General features: G+C 34.3%; 1 pseudogene; it reads right to left on the minus strand.

The window, feature by feature from the left end:
• Positions 1-2,781: 2,781 nt before the first annotated feature.
• On the minus strand, positions 2,782-4,521 carry LOC134263023 (uncharacterized; annotated as a pseudogene).
• Positions 4,522-11,680: the final 7,159 nt, after the last annotated feature.

Genomic DNA, 11,680 nt, shown 5'->3' on the forward strand with positions numbered 1-11,680 from the left:
GGCTTTGTCTAATTATGGGGACTCTTCAATCTGTTCATTGCGAAAGCATTCGGTGACCCCTTCAATGAGTTATTGCCCCTGAAACTTTTTGAATATTACAAATAATTAAGAATTTTCAAAACGACAAGTTGTGGAGACATGGGACCAACTGCATAAGATTTATTGACCTTTGACCTTCAAATTCATGTAAAAGTGAAAGGTCAAGGTCATTCCAAAAATGGAAAATTTAGCTCTTTTTATATCTCTTTTGTCTTTTAACATATACTTAATGTCTATGCATCATTATTATGTACTCTTAAAACTGTTTCAAAGATTTCACTCTTGTCCCCTAATATTAATCCTTTTAAAAGTTATTGCCCCTTGTGCGAAAAACCTTGTTATCGCTACTCCTCCGAAACCGTAGACTGTAGAGACACCAAACCTTCACTAATATTTTAAGGGTCTTTAGGCCTGACTTCACTATAAGTGAAGTGCAAATGGATCTGATAACCCCTTTAATGAGTTATTGCCCTTTAAGTTCTTTGTACTTACTATTAAACCTTATAACTTGTATTCTATAAGTCGTAGAAGCATGGGGTCAACTGCATTGTGACCCTTGACCTTTGACCTTGAATATTTTCTCAAGGTCAAAGGTCAAGGTCATTCCAATTTTTCTTTTTAATTTTCATTTTTTCTATGCTTTCAGACAATTTTTGTTTCTTTTTCTTGGAATATAATTTTAAGGAGTCAGATATTAAACAAATTTGAAATTTAAAGAAGGTGGAAAGACCTCTTATTGTTCTGTGAACAATAAGTCTCCTAGTTATTCTTTTTTTCTTCTGCTTCCTAGACCGCAACTTTGAGGCCTCATATCTCAATCATTTCTCAACGGATTTCTCTCAAATTTTCAGAGTTTATAGACGTTAATAAACTCTACCAGAATGCTGACTAAAATTTCAAAAAGTCACTTCCGGTTTTGAGTTATTTCCCTTTAAACGAAAATTTATAGGCTTTCGTTTCCAGACAAAGGCTCAGAAACGGCTAAAGCTGGAGCAGAAATTTTACTGATTTTAGATAATAGAAGGATTGAAATTGTGCACATCGGTTTTTGTTTTTCGATTTTTCTTTTCAAAATGGCGCTATAGAGGTCAAAAATTAGAACGCTTCAAAGAACCAAAAATTACTCATCTTTTGCTTTTTATCTTCTAAACTAAAAATATTTTGTTAAAATATATAGAACATAATTTCTGCAGAATTAGAAGATCTTTCAAAAGATATGTCGGATAAAGGGCTGACCCCTCAATTAAGGGATCTAGAGGGGCCAAAAGTTTTTTTCCAGATATCTCAAAAAGTATTGAGAATTTGTCATACATCAAAGAAGCAAAGTTGTTGAAAATGTCAAGCTTAATCAAATGGAGTCATCAAATTACGTCTAGCGTCGTCACTTCCGGCCAAACCAGGAGTAGTCGGAAAACGCATATTTTTTCCGTTTTTGACAAGTTTATGGGTAACATATGTCTCTGGGAGCTCAAAAAATAATTTTCCGTGCGTCGTCGTCACTTCCGGTCAAACCGGAAGTTGCAAAAAATGGATTATTTTTGCATTAATTAACATAGCTTTAGAGGATTCAAAGCATTTTAGGGCGTTATTTCTCATATTTGTTAAAAATGAAAGCTAATTCCGGTCAAACAGGACGGAAGACCTACTCGTTTCTTTGCAACGAGCTTTGCTCTGGTTTATCCTTATTGTTGTTAGACCTTAAGTTAAATCTTCATGATTAAGGTTCAAACTATATTTTTTCATTTAATCAAATGTTTTTGATCAATTTTAATACTTGATTGGAAAATAACTGGCTCGGACAAGTGTCTCCATCCATCGGATCCATCCATCACTTTCAGGCGACCGAAATTCCTCCAATTTTTTTATCATCAATTCTCGGACGTTTTCTGTGTCTTTTCAGCATAATGATCAATTTTCACAAATAAAAATATTACCAAACAAAATCTATTCACTTTTATTGATCACAAGTAGCTTTTAAAAAAAAATCCCTTCAAAATAAAATTCTTAGCCTAACAAATTCAAAGCGTAACCGCCTTTCAAGCCGATTTACACCTTGCGTACTTTTGACGGAAATCTACGGCGGCCGGTTAGTGCAATATTTATATAGGAATATATTTAAGTTAATATTTAATTGTCCATCTCAAATGTATATATAAGTAATAAATAACAAGTTTATAAACTTCAATGGGAATTGAAGTAGGTCGGTAGTGATCAAATCTTGGATTTGATCACGTGACCGACCCACTAACTTCAATTCTTATTGAAGTTTATAAACTTGTTATTTATTTCTTCATTATTAACTTAATTATCGCAAACTTGAAACCAAAGCAAGATTTGTCAAATAAAAAAAACGTATAGCAAAAATATTATTTTCAGTATTCTCAAAAAACATGGGTTAGGTCGATTTTTATGGTCCCAGGTTTATTCTTTGAGTCTTTATTACCTGCACAAACTATTATTTTAATATATTTCACACACTTGATTTTGAGTTCCATTAATTACATTTTTTTACTACACATTATACTTTTAAAAATTGATAGTAACTTCTTCTCCCTAAAATCTATATACACAAAATCAAAAACATCTGCATTAAAGAGCAGTATGAAATTTTACAGATTCATTATTTTGCATCTTTGATTTTTTAAATTAATCAATTCTAACATATAAATTACTATTTAACAGTAACTTATTGGATATTTATGAATTTTTTTAATTCACAATCATTTCTTGACAATGCAGTGTTTACATATATTTGATTTTCTTCACTTTACGTCTTTCAAACTCAGTCACAAAGAGGTTGTCTCTGGTTTCTACACATAAACCCCATGGCCCCAGAAGATCACAGTTATCAATGTAACGGAGGAACTGTCCGTCCTGATCTAGGATGTGGATACAGTGGTTGTTACAGTCTGCTGTCAGGATCTGACTCTGGCTATCCGTTGTGATGCCGTATGGAATGAATGATCCTTTGGTAGTAGAGGGATGACCAGTGTATCTAAATCGGAGTTTTCCTGCCTGATTAACCACCACTCCATTATCAGCAACACAGATATCCAAGTTCCTGTTCTCCCTGATGTATTTAGAACTGTAAATTGATGAATACAGATATTCATATTCACTGTCAAACTGAATGGTTTGTTTTTCTCTGGTGTCAGAGTAAGGGACAACTTTTGATTGTTTATCATTGACGATGACAAATAGAAAGTCACAGAGAAGGTACTACAGACACAGCGAGGTAACCATCCCTGTAGTCTGATCACTTCCTGTATCTGTTTATTCTTTACTATGTGTACAGTTCTTGTATCACAGTCAGTATAAAGTAGACCACCACTTGTCACTGCTCGGTCACATGGTATTTTTCCTGACTTGGTTTTGATTGACTTCAGTAGTTTGCCCTGGAGGTTGTAGAGTTTCATGAAATTGTCATCTCCACGTGTCCAGATTCCCTTATCACTGAGACAGGTAACACTGAATAGATTTTCATACCCAGTGTCTATGGTGGTAATGAGCTCTGGAGTGTCAAGCAGTGGTTTGACTTGAGGACAGGATACAGCTTCTGGTGTCTTCATTGTGTAACCATGCTCCTCTGTTGTAATAGCGAGCGCAGCGAGCGTCGCGAAGCGACGCTCGTAACTGCGAGCTCTAACGACAACGCCTGGGCGAAGAGAAAATTCGAACTACTGCACATTCATTCTTTAGAATTTTTTGCTGCAGTAATTTTGACCCACAATGCATCACTTAGCAAAGTTGCGTTCTCCCGAGAATGACAGCAAATGTTCAACAAAAAGTTTACTCGCCTTGATTAAATGGATACATATTGGAGATAAATTGTAACATGTGTAAACGTAACTTTTTTCATTATTAACTTTCAGCACTGTTTAGTTTTTTCTTGTAACTTACATACGACGTCATGTGACGTCAGAGTCTAGACGCACCAAATGTCACGTGCGGTTTGACGAGCCCGATCTAAATTGAAAATTAAAACAATAGAAGATTTTGCGCTCGCTCTAACGGTCGCACCGTCAACATATTAGATAATGCTGACAGAAATCCAAACACATGATGGAGCTTTTCTGTGTTAATCTGATGAGGAGAGAAACTTGGTAATGAAACGTTGACTTCTGGAGGTAAACTTCTGAACTCTGCATTCCTGGAGCTGTATACGGCGGCTAAGGAAATATCATTGGATTGTAGAATTTTCTTTAGGTCATGGATACTCTGTTTTACTTCTGCAGTAATGTGTTTGATTTCCTTTTCCTGTTCATTTAAATCAGTCAGGTGTTTAGATTTAATCTCTTCAATTTCATATTTTCGTTTGTTAATGTTAATTTTTCTGTGCCAATTTTCGCCATGTTTGGTGACAGCTGTTATCAATTTCCTGTAGTGTGTTTCTAAGTTCTTTTTCGTGGTTTTTAGTCCAGATGCAATTTCTTCATATTTTGGGAAAATCCTAGTCTCAAGTTCGTTTAAATCTCTCTCCATGTATTTTGTTTTGGTGCTGATCTTTAGTACAACATCTAATATATGATGTCCCTTATGATTACCAGAAGAGATGCAAGTAGAACAGACAGGAATGTCACATTGATCTCAGTAAAAATTAACAGTTTTTTGAATGCTTTGGACATTTTGGAAGTTAGGAGTCGGTGATCTTTCTGTATATGGTACAACTCTGTTTTTTGGTTGAATCAGAGAGATGCTCTCCTACATAGGCCTTACACAGATTGACAAGACAAAGTTCGCAGTGACTTTGTACTACATGTCTCTCACAAAGGTCACACCTTAGAATGTCTTGAGCACTATACTGGAGGCCCATTGCTGATGTTACAGCTACTAGCTCAGGTGACAGGCTGCAATAGAAGCGATGGTTATGTACCATTGATTAAACACTCATTACATTAAAAGTATGACTTCCTGATATAAACAACTAGTTCTTTAAAATGTGTTTAGAATAGGTTTGAGGAATTGGAATAAAAGCTTTTTCTTAAAAAGGGACTTTTATCGTTCACGGTAGCTCAGTCGGTAGAGCGCTCGCTCCGTGATCGGGAGGTCGTGAGTTCGTATCTCGGCCGCGACTGACCTAGTCGTTAAAATTGGTAGCAACTGTTCCTTCGCCATGCGCTCGGCACTTTGAAGTGAAAGTTGCGGGTCCTTCGGATGAGACCTTAAAAACCGAGGCCCCGTGTCAGCGGCAGGCATTGGCACGATAAAGATCCCTCACTGCTCAATGGCCCTGAGTGCCGAGTAAAGGTCAAAATTTGAAGCCCTTCACCGGCATACGGTGACGTCTCCATATGAGTGAAAAATTCTTGAGAGGGACGTTAAACAATATACAATCAATCAAAAGGGACTTTCGTTTGATTTTGAATGATTGAATTAGATATAATTAAATCTGAGTTATTGTAAATGATCAAACACACTTATGACCTAATTCAAAGTACTTTAAAATTAATCCTTTTCTAACCAAAGTTTCAGACAAGCTATCAATAATATAAAGTCCTCCATTATAAAAGTAACAATAATTTAATCAAATAGGTAATTAAAAGTACAAAACTACTTAATTATCAAGATTAAATAGCTTTATGTATCATATCTACCTTTATATCGTACATGTCTCCCGGTCGGTAATAATTCTTCCTAGTTCTGTTATCTGTCATGAACTGTGATCTCGTCACATGATGTAAATTTATACCGCTCAAAAACTTTGAACTTTTTTTTGAGTTTGTTTTCTCCAATTGTTTCAAAACAAATTTATTCATTTTGTCAAATGACCTAAAATGTCAAATGATTTGCTCACTATAACGGAATATACCAAAATATTTTTTTATTACAAAAAGATGTCCTCATCTATTGAGTGATACATAAGTACTATAAGATAAATTTCTGATCTAATATGCCTATATGGAGCAGTTCTCTGACAATCAACTGCACACATTAAAGAATACCTGGTCCATATGTGGGTGCCAAATGAAACACAGAATGGTTTGTGCCTATGGTTTTAAAACACTTGTGAACACCTAATTATTGTCTGTAAGTTTTAAGTCTATGGTGTTATGATTTCACGATGTGTCTCAAAATGTACCAATTGCAATTTTTTTTATTTTACGCAGATAAGAATTAGATAATGCAAAATTTCGTAAAAAAAACATTTAAACGTTTTAAAAACTATTATAACATTCACAGTTACTTTAAGTTTGCAGCAAAATGATAATTCACAAACATAGCTAAATTAATTAAAACCATCGTTATCATTTGCCAATTTACAGTAAGCTAATTGAAATATAGAGAAAACAAACAGTATTCAAGCTCAAATATTCATTAACCAGTACAGATTCGGAGCAGAACAAACACAGACTTCCAAGACACCAGAAGTGGGATCAGGTGACATGGAGGAGAAAGCATCCCCTGCGGATTGTAAATCACTTATGCCTTCTGGTACCATTTTGGCGTGCAGAGGGTTCTAATTACAAAAGGGAAAAGTTTTCTTTTATAACATTTATAACAGTTCAATGCTAATGGCAAGAAATATTTTTATTTTTTGGGTCAACAAAATTAGTACCAAAAGAAAAACAAATTGAGGAGTTGTCTGTCTTTATACTTCATAGTTAGGTTTTAGTAAGAGTCTCGGAGCAACGTTCATTGACTATAGCTCCTGAAATAACAGTTTACAGACGTACGGCATTCCAGAAAGCCACATTCACCGCAAACATGCATCACTGGATATAATTAAATTTCTCCAACAATAACATACTGTATCGTTTTAATTAAATGTCACATATTAAAATAAAATCAGGGACTATACAAAATTACAAGATGGGAGAATCTCATTACATCCGTAATGCAATAACATTGCTCTCAAATCATAAAAACATTACCCTTTCCTTATCTTAAACAGTAAATAAACCTTATAACTTATCTGTTCAATTTCCTGATTTATTTTTACTTCAATTAAATGTACACTAGGAAAGCCTTATAAAAATCTTTTTGTATTTACAATTACAGGGTCCAAAATCCCATATTCAATAAGACAATTTATCTCCATCTCCCCCAATCTCAGGCATCCATCTCTAGATCGCCCCTCCTTGGGTTGTCGAGTCAGTACAGCTAGCAGACCCCTTGGCTCGGGTGTGCATTTTATCGGGGACTATGTGCTTCATTTTCTGGTAATACATGTGTGATGAAGTTGAATTAATTTTTTTTTCTCCTCAATTTTTGTATTTTTGTTTGTGTGTAAATAGAGTAATTATATCCCGAGTTTGGTTCCGTAGTTGGGAGTGTTCGGAATAAAGCTATTTTTAGTATAACCGGTTTGGTCAGGGAGAGTCGTGGCTGTTTGTCAAGAGTGCGGCCACGTTTTGATTTTGTCCATTAGTCCACGTTTCATGGCGAATTCCAGAAGTTAGTCTGGTAAACGGGTAGCCAGGAAGTTGGTTAATTTCATATGGGCATTTCTTTCTCCAGCTGGTAAGCTATTCTTATTTGTAAATATTTCGTGGGTTTTTTAGTAAAGTTATGGGTGTAGTGTCTGCATGTTAATACAGTTTACGGTTTGAGCTGTGTTTGGGTTTTAGATTAAGAAATTATTATTTCAGTGCGGAGGGGTTATAAGTATAAACCCGGGGCTGAAGTGGGTTGTAGGACCTCAGGAGTGCATTTGAGGAATTGGTCGAGACGGGGGCCAAAACAAGTTGACGATGGAGGTCGTGGTGTACACGGACAGCGTGTGTGTAACTAATGGAAATGGTGACGGTTATAGCCATATAGAGGGGAGTGAAATTTAGTGGTATCCAGTGGGAGACCGGTGAGTTCAGGACTGGAACTAAAGGGACGCAGTGTTGGTAGTATGGAGGCCCAGTGGTGTTATGGTTGATGTAACTGTTTTTCTACGAAGTTGAATAGCCAAACTTCCAATTCAGTTTTAAAGAAATAAAACCTTGAAAAGTTCATATAGTTTAACGGATTTCAGATTTACAGTTATTATTTAACTAAAAGTTATTTTTTTTCTGCGAAAAATCTACAGGGCTGAAATGTTGTTATTTGTTTGTTTTCTCATATAATTACATCTGATTTGTTAAAACCAGCATTTGATTTATTGGCAATTATTTTGGTTTAAGTTAAATCTTTCATTTCATTGTCAATATTATCTGGTTTTTGTTTTAAAATTATATTTTGTTTTCCTTGTGAGAGAGGGTGCGTGAGAGTGCGTTTGTTTTGATAATTTCTTATTTTGTTTTTTTTTTCTTTAAATAAATTTATTTTGTTTTGTTTATTCTACGGTTTATCATTTTCTTCTCTACCTGCACAAAATCTAAAAGAACTTCATGACAACATGGAACCAAGGAATATGTAAGTACTGTGAAATCACAAAATTTCGTGGGGTGGGGGGGGTGGGGTGGGTGGGGGGTTCTTTTCGTTTTTCGAGGGATGAAGAAACCCACGAATTCATGCCCACCACGAAATGTTAAATGTTACATACATTCAAATATAACTACTCAACAATTTCTTCATCCACGAATTCAAATCCCAAACAAACAAAGATTTTTTGCTCAAACCTCGAAAATTTGACCCCACGAAAATATGTGATTTTACAGTAGTTTACTAGCTATACAAACAAACGATTTTTACCTCCTTCAATATGTACAAAGTTATTCTATATATAATGTTTTCTAATTTACTCTCAGTAATATAATTTTCATAATACGATATATCTAGTAGTATTTCAGCTCTGAAACAGGTATATTGGACTGGTTGAGATTAGATCTGGAAACTAGTGCTGTATCCCTGTCTCAGTCCGTTGTCAAGGGGCTGTCGCAATCGTGCTCACATTTGGATTCGCGAAGTAAGGAATTGATGTTTAAGTCGCGGGTTAGAATCCCACTGTGCGACGTAGAGATCAGTCCTTCGAATGAATAAATAGAAACCGAGGCCCTGTATCTCAGTAAGTACTGACACAATAAAGACCCCAACCTGCTCAATAACCCTGAGTGCCGAGTATAGGACAATTTTTTAGCCCTCTAACGGAAGGTGGTGGCGTCTCTATATTTGCTAAAAATTCTCGAGAAGGACGTTATACAACAAAAAGTCAATCAATCATATTTAAGTGTAAAAGAAAAAAAATATTTATTCTAGAATATATAAAAAGTCTGTTTTTAAAGTGCGCCTTATGATGGTATTTGTGAAGGTAAGAGAGGCAACTCATGTTTACTTAGAACATAACAACACATCATAATTTGAAACAAAATAGCTTTTTATTTGATTTGATCATAAGAATGTAAGTAAATTTCCCTTTAAATTCCATGTTTATTACTGCATTACAAAATAAATTAAGCTTCTTTAAACCATTGATCATTTTTTCAAAAGTAAAACTGTCTAAGATTTGAGAACCTGAATAGACCTGGGGCTCGTTTCTCAAAAAGTCGTAGATTTGGGCCTAAGTTAGTCCGACTAAGAAAGTTACGCCAAAATTTAGACGGGCCTAAATCACGTTTCAGAAAACAGCGTAAGACTGGGCCTAAGACTAAGACCTCTCCGCTAGGTACTAAGCATGCGCAGATCGTATTTTATTTGGCTTAGAGAGTACAATAACATGCGGTGGATCACAATTAAACCTGATTATAAAAAGTAAAACACAAGGAGCACGAATTTTCCCTGGCTTTCATCGTCTTTCAAACAAATATAATACACGAATCTATCTGTATTTTCAAGGTCAAAGCATTTACATACCAGCTAGTATTAGCGAATTCAGAAATCTTGACAAAAGGGCCAGATTGGGGTTGGGTTAGGGGCCCACAGTCACATAAAAAAATTGATTGAGCAAATCTTTTATTTTAGAGACACACCCCCTCCCCCTCTACAACCACAACTTTTATATTAAATAGTTATATGTATTTTGGTATGCTCAGATAAATTTTAAAAGTGAAATATATACTTTAGAAAAATATAAACGTGTATACCCTGTATTATATGTACTTGCGAAAAATTGGAATAAAAAGAAATTTTCCTATGAGTAAAAGCCATAAATTATATGCCATGGGGTTGGAACAGGCTCGTAGCAATATATTTGAAAGTCGTGGGGGTGCAACCAGTATCTCAGGGAAATTTTTCTCTAGTTAAAATACTTTGCGCAGAGAGAGTGAAGGACCAGAGCCCCCGAACCATAGGCGCACTGTGAAAATTTAACAATTTTGAAATCATAATGATAATCATTAAAACATGGATAAGAGAATTTTGAAGAAAAATTATCAGTTGCCTTCATTTTATAATATCAATCCATTTATTCATTACGAATTAGACATATTGGCATTTCAGTTGATACATGTATATACCTACTGTGTATATTTATAATACTAGTATTTTGGACACATAGTATTACATTGATATCGATATAATAATTTACATGGTCCATGTAAAAATCGTACGTACCTGTATATAGCAATTGCAGTATCAATGATGGCTTGCAAAAGCTAAATTAGTTTTAAATCTATACTTCTTGTGAACCATATTACAAACAAAAAATCTAGTAATTTTTTGTGATTAATTTCTCCTTTTGAATTTTCCATTTCAATATTTTCAAATCAGATTCATTTAGATCGGGAAAGGTACTAATTTCATCATCGCCATCTTTTCCTTAAATACATTCATTCCCCTTTAATTTTTTAATGAGGATATGTTCAGAACTTCATACATTATGATTTTTTTTTTATAGATGAAGAATGTTTACTGAAGATGTAAACTAGACTGAAAGATATTAAAAAAGTTGCGATTTACATTAACAATAAAAACATTTTACAACACTTTATTATCATCATTATTATATGATTAGTGTTGTTTCAAATATAATATAAATTATTTTTCTGTTCAAAAATCTATCAAAATAACTTTTTAGGCAAACGTGATAGATTGACAATGAATCGAAAGCATCTTTACGAAAATATAATAGACTAATCTACACATCTTACCCCCCGATAGTGACTCTAGTGAAATAGGAATGGAAAGTATTATGGACAGAATACTTTAATTATAATACTGGAACATTTTACAAATTTAAATGTTTAATACATTCTATTAATATAATATTTAATTACATGCAATTCAAGGGGAGAATCAAAGATACATTAACTTAAGTTAAAGTACATAAACTCGGCTGATGGCATAGTTACCGAATATTTTTTTTCATTATCTAAAATACTAGTATAAAAATGGATATTGTTTGAGGATTATATTAAAACATTATTCATTTCAAACAACAACAAAAAACCCTCATTTGTGTGTATACATCATGTAGCATCGTTTTTAAAAAGTTAATGGGGAAGGGGATGGGAGTGGTGGTGAGTACAGTTAATTTGATGATCAAAATATTCAGCAAAAAAGAGAAATGCTGAAAGTTGAAGTCAATCATAATTTACACAGCTTTATTTATACAGAAAACACATAACTGCAATAAAAACGGTAGGGTTGACCCCCCCTCTCCCCTCAGCGAAGAAATTCTGGCACTTCTTTAAAAAATCTTATCCAACTTGTTTTCAAAATTCTTAGTTAAAAATTTCTAGTTCATGCCACCTTTTACGGAAAAAGTCAGCATCTTCGATGGATTTAACTACCTTTCTAATTTCCTTCATAGTACAGTATGCTGTTTAAGAATTTT

This window comes from Saccostrea cucullata, unplaced genomic scaffold (assembly GCF_032062105.1).
Source record: "Saccostrea cucullata isolate Sc308-1 unplaced genomic scaffold, CSIRO_AGI_Scuc_v1 ctg1512, whole genome shotgun sequence".
Taxonomy (NCBI): Eukaryota; Metazoa; Mollusca; class Bivalvia; order Ostreida; family Ostreidae; genus Saccostrea; species Saccostrea cuccullata.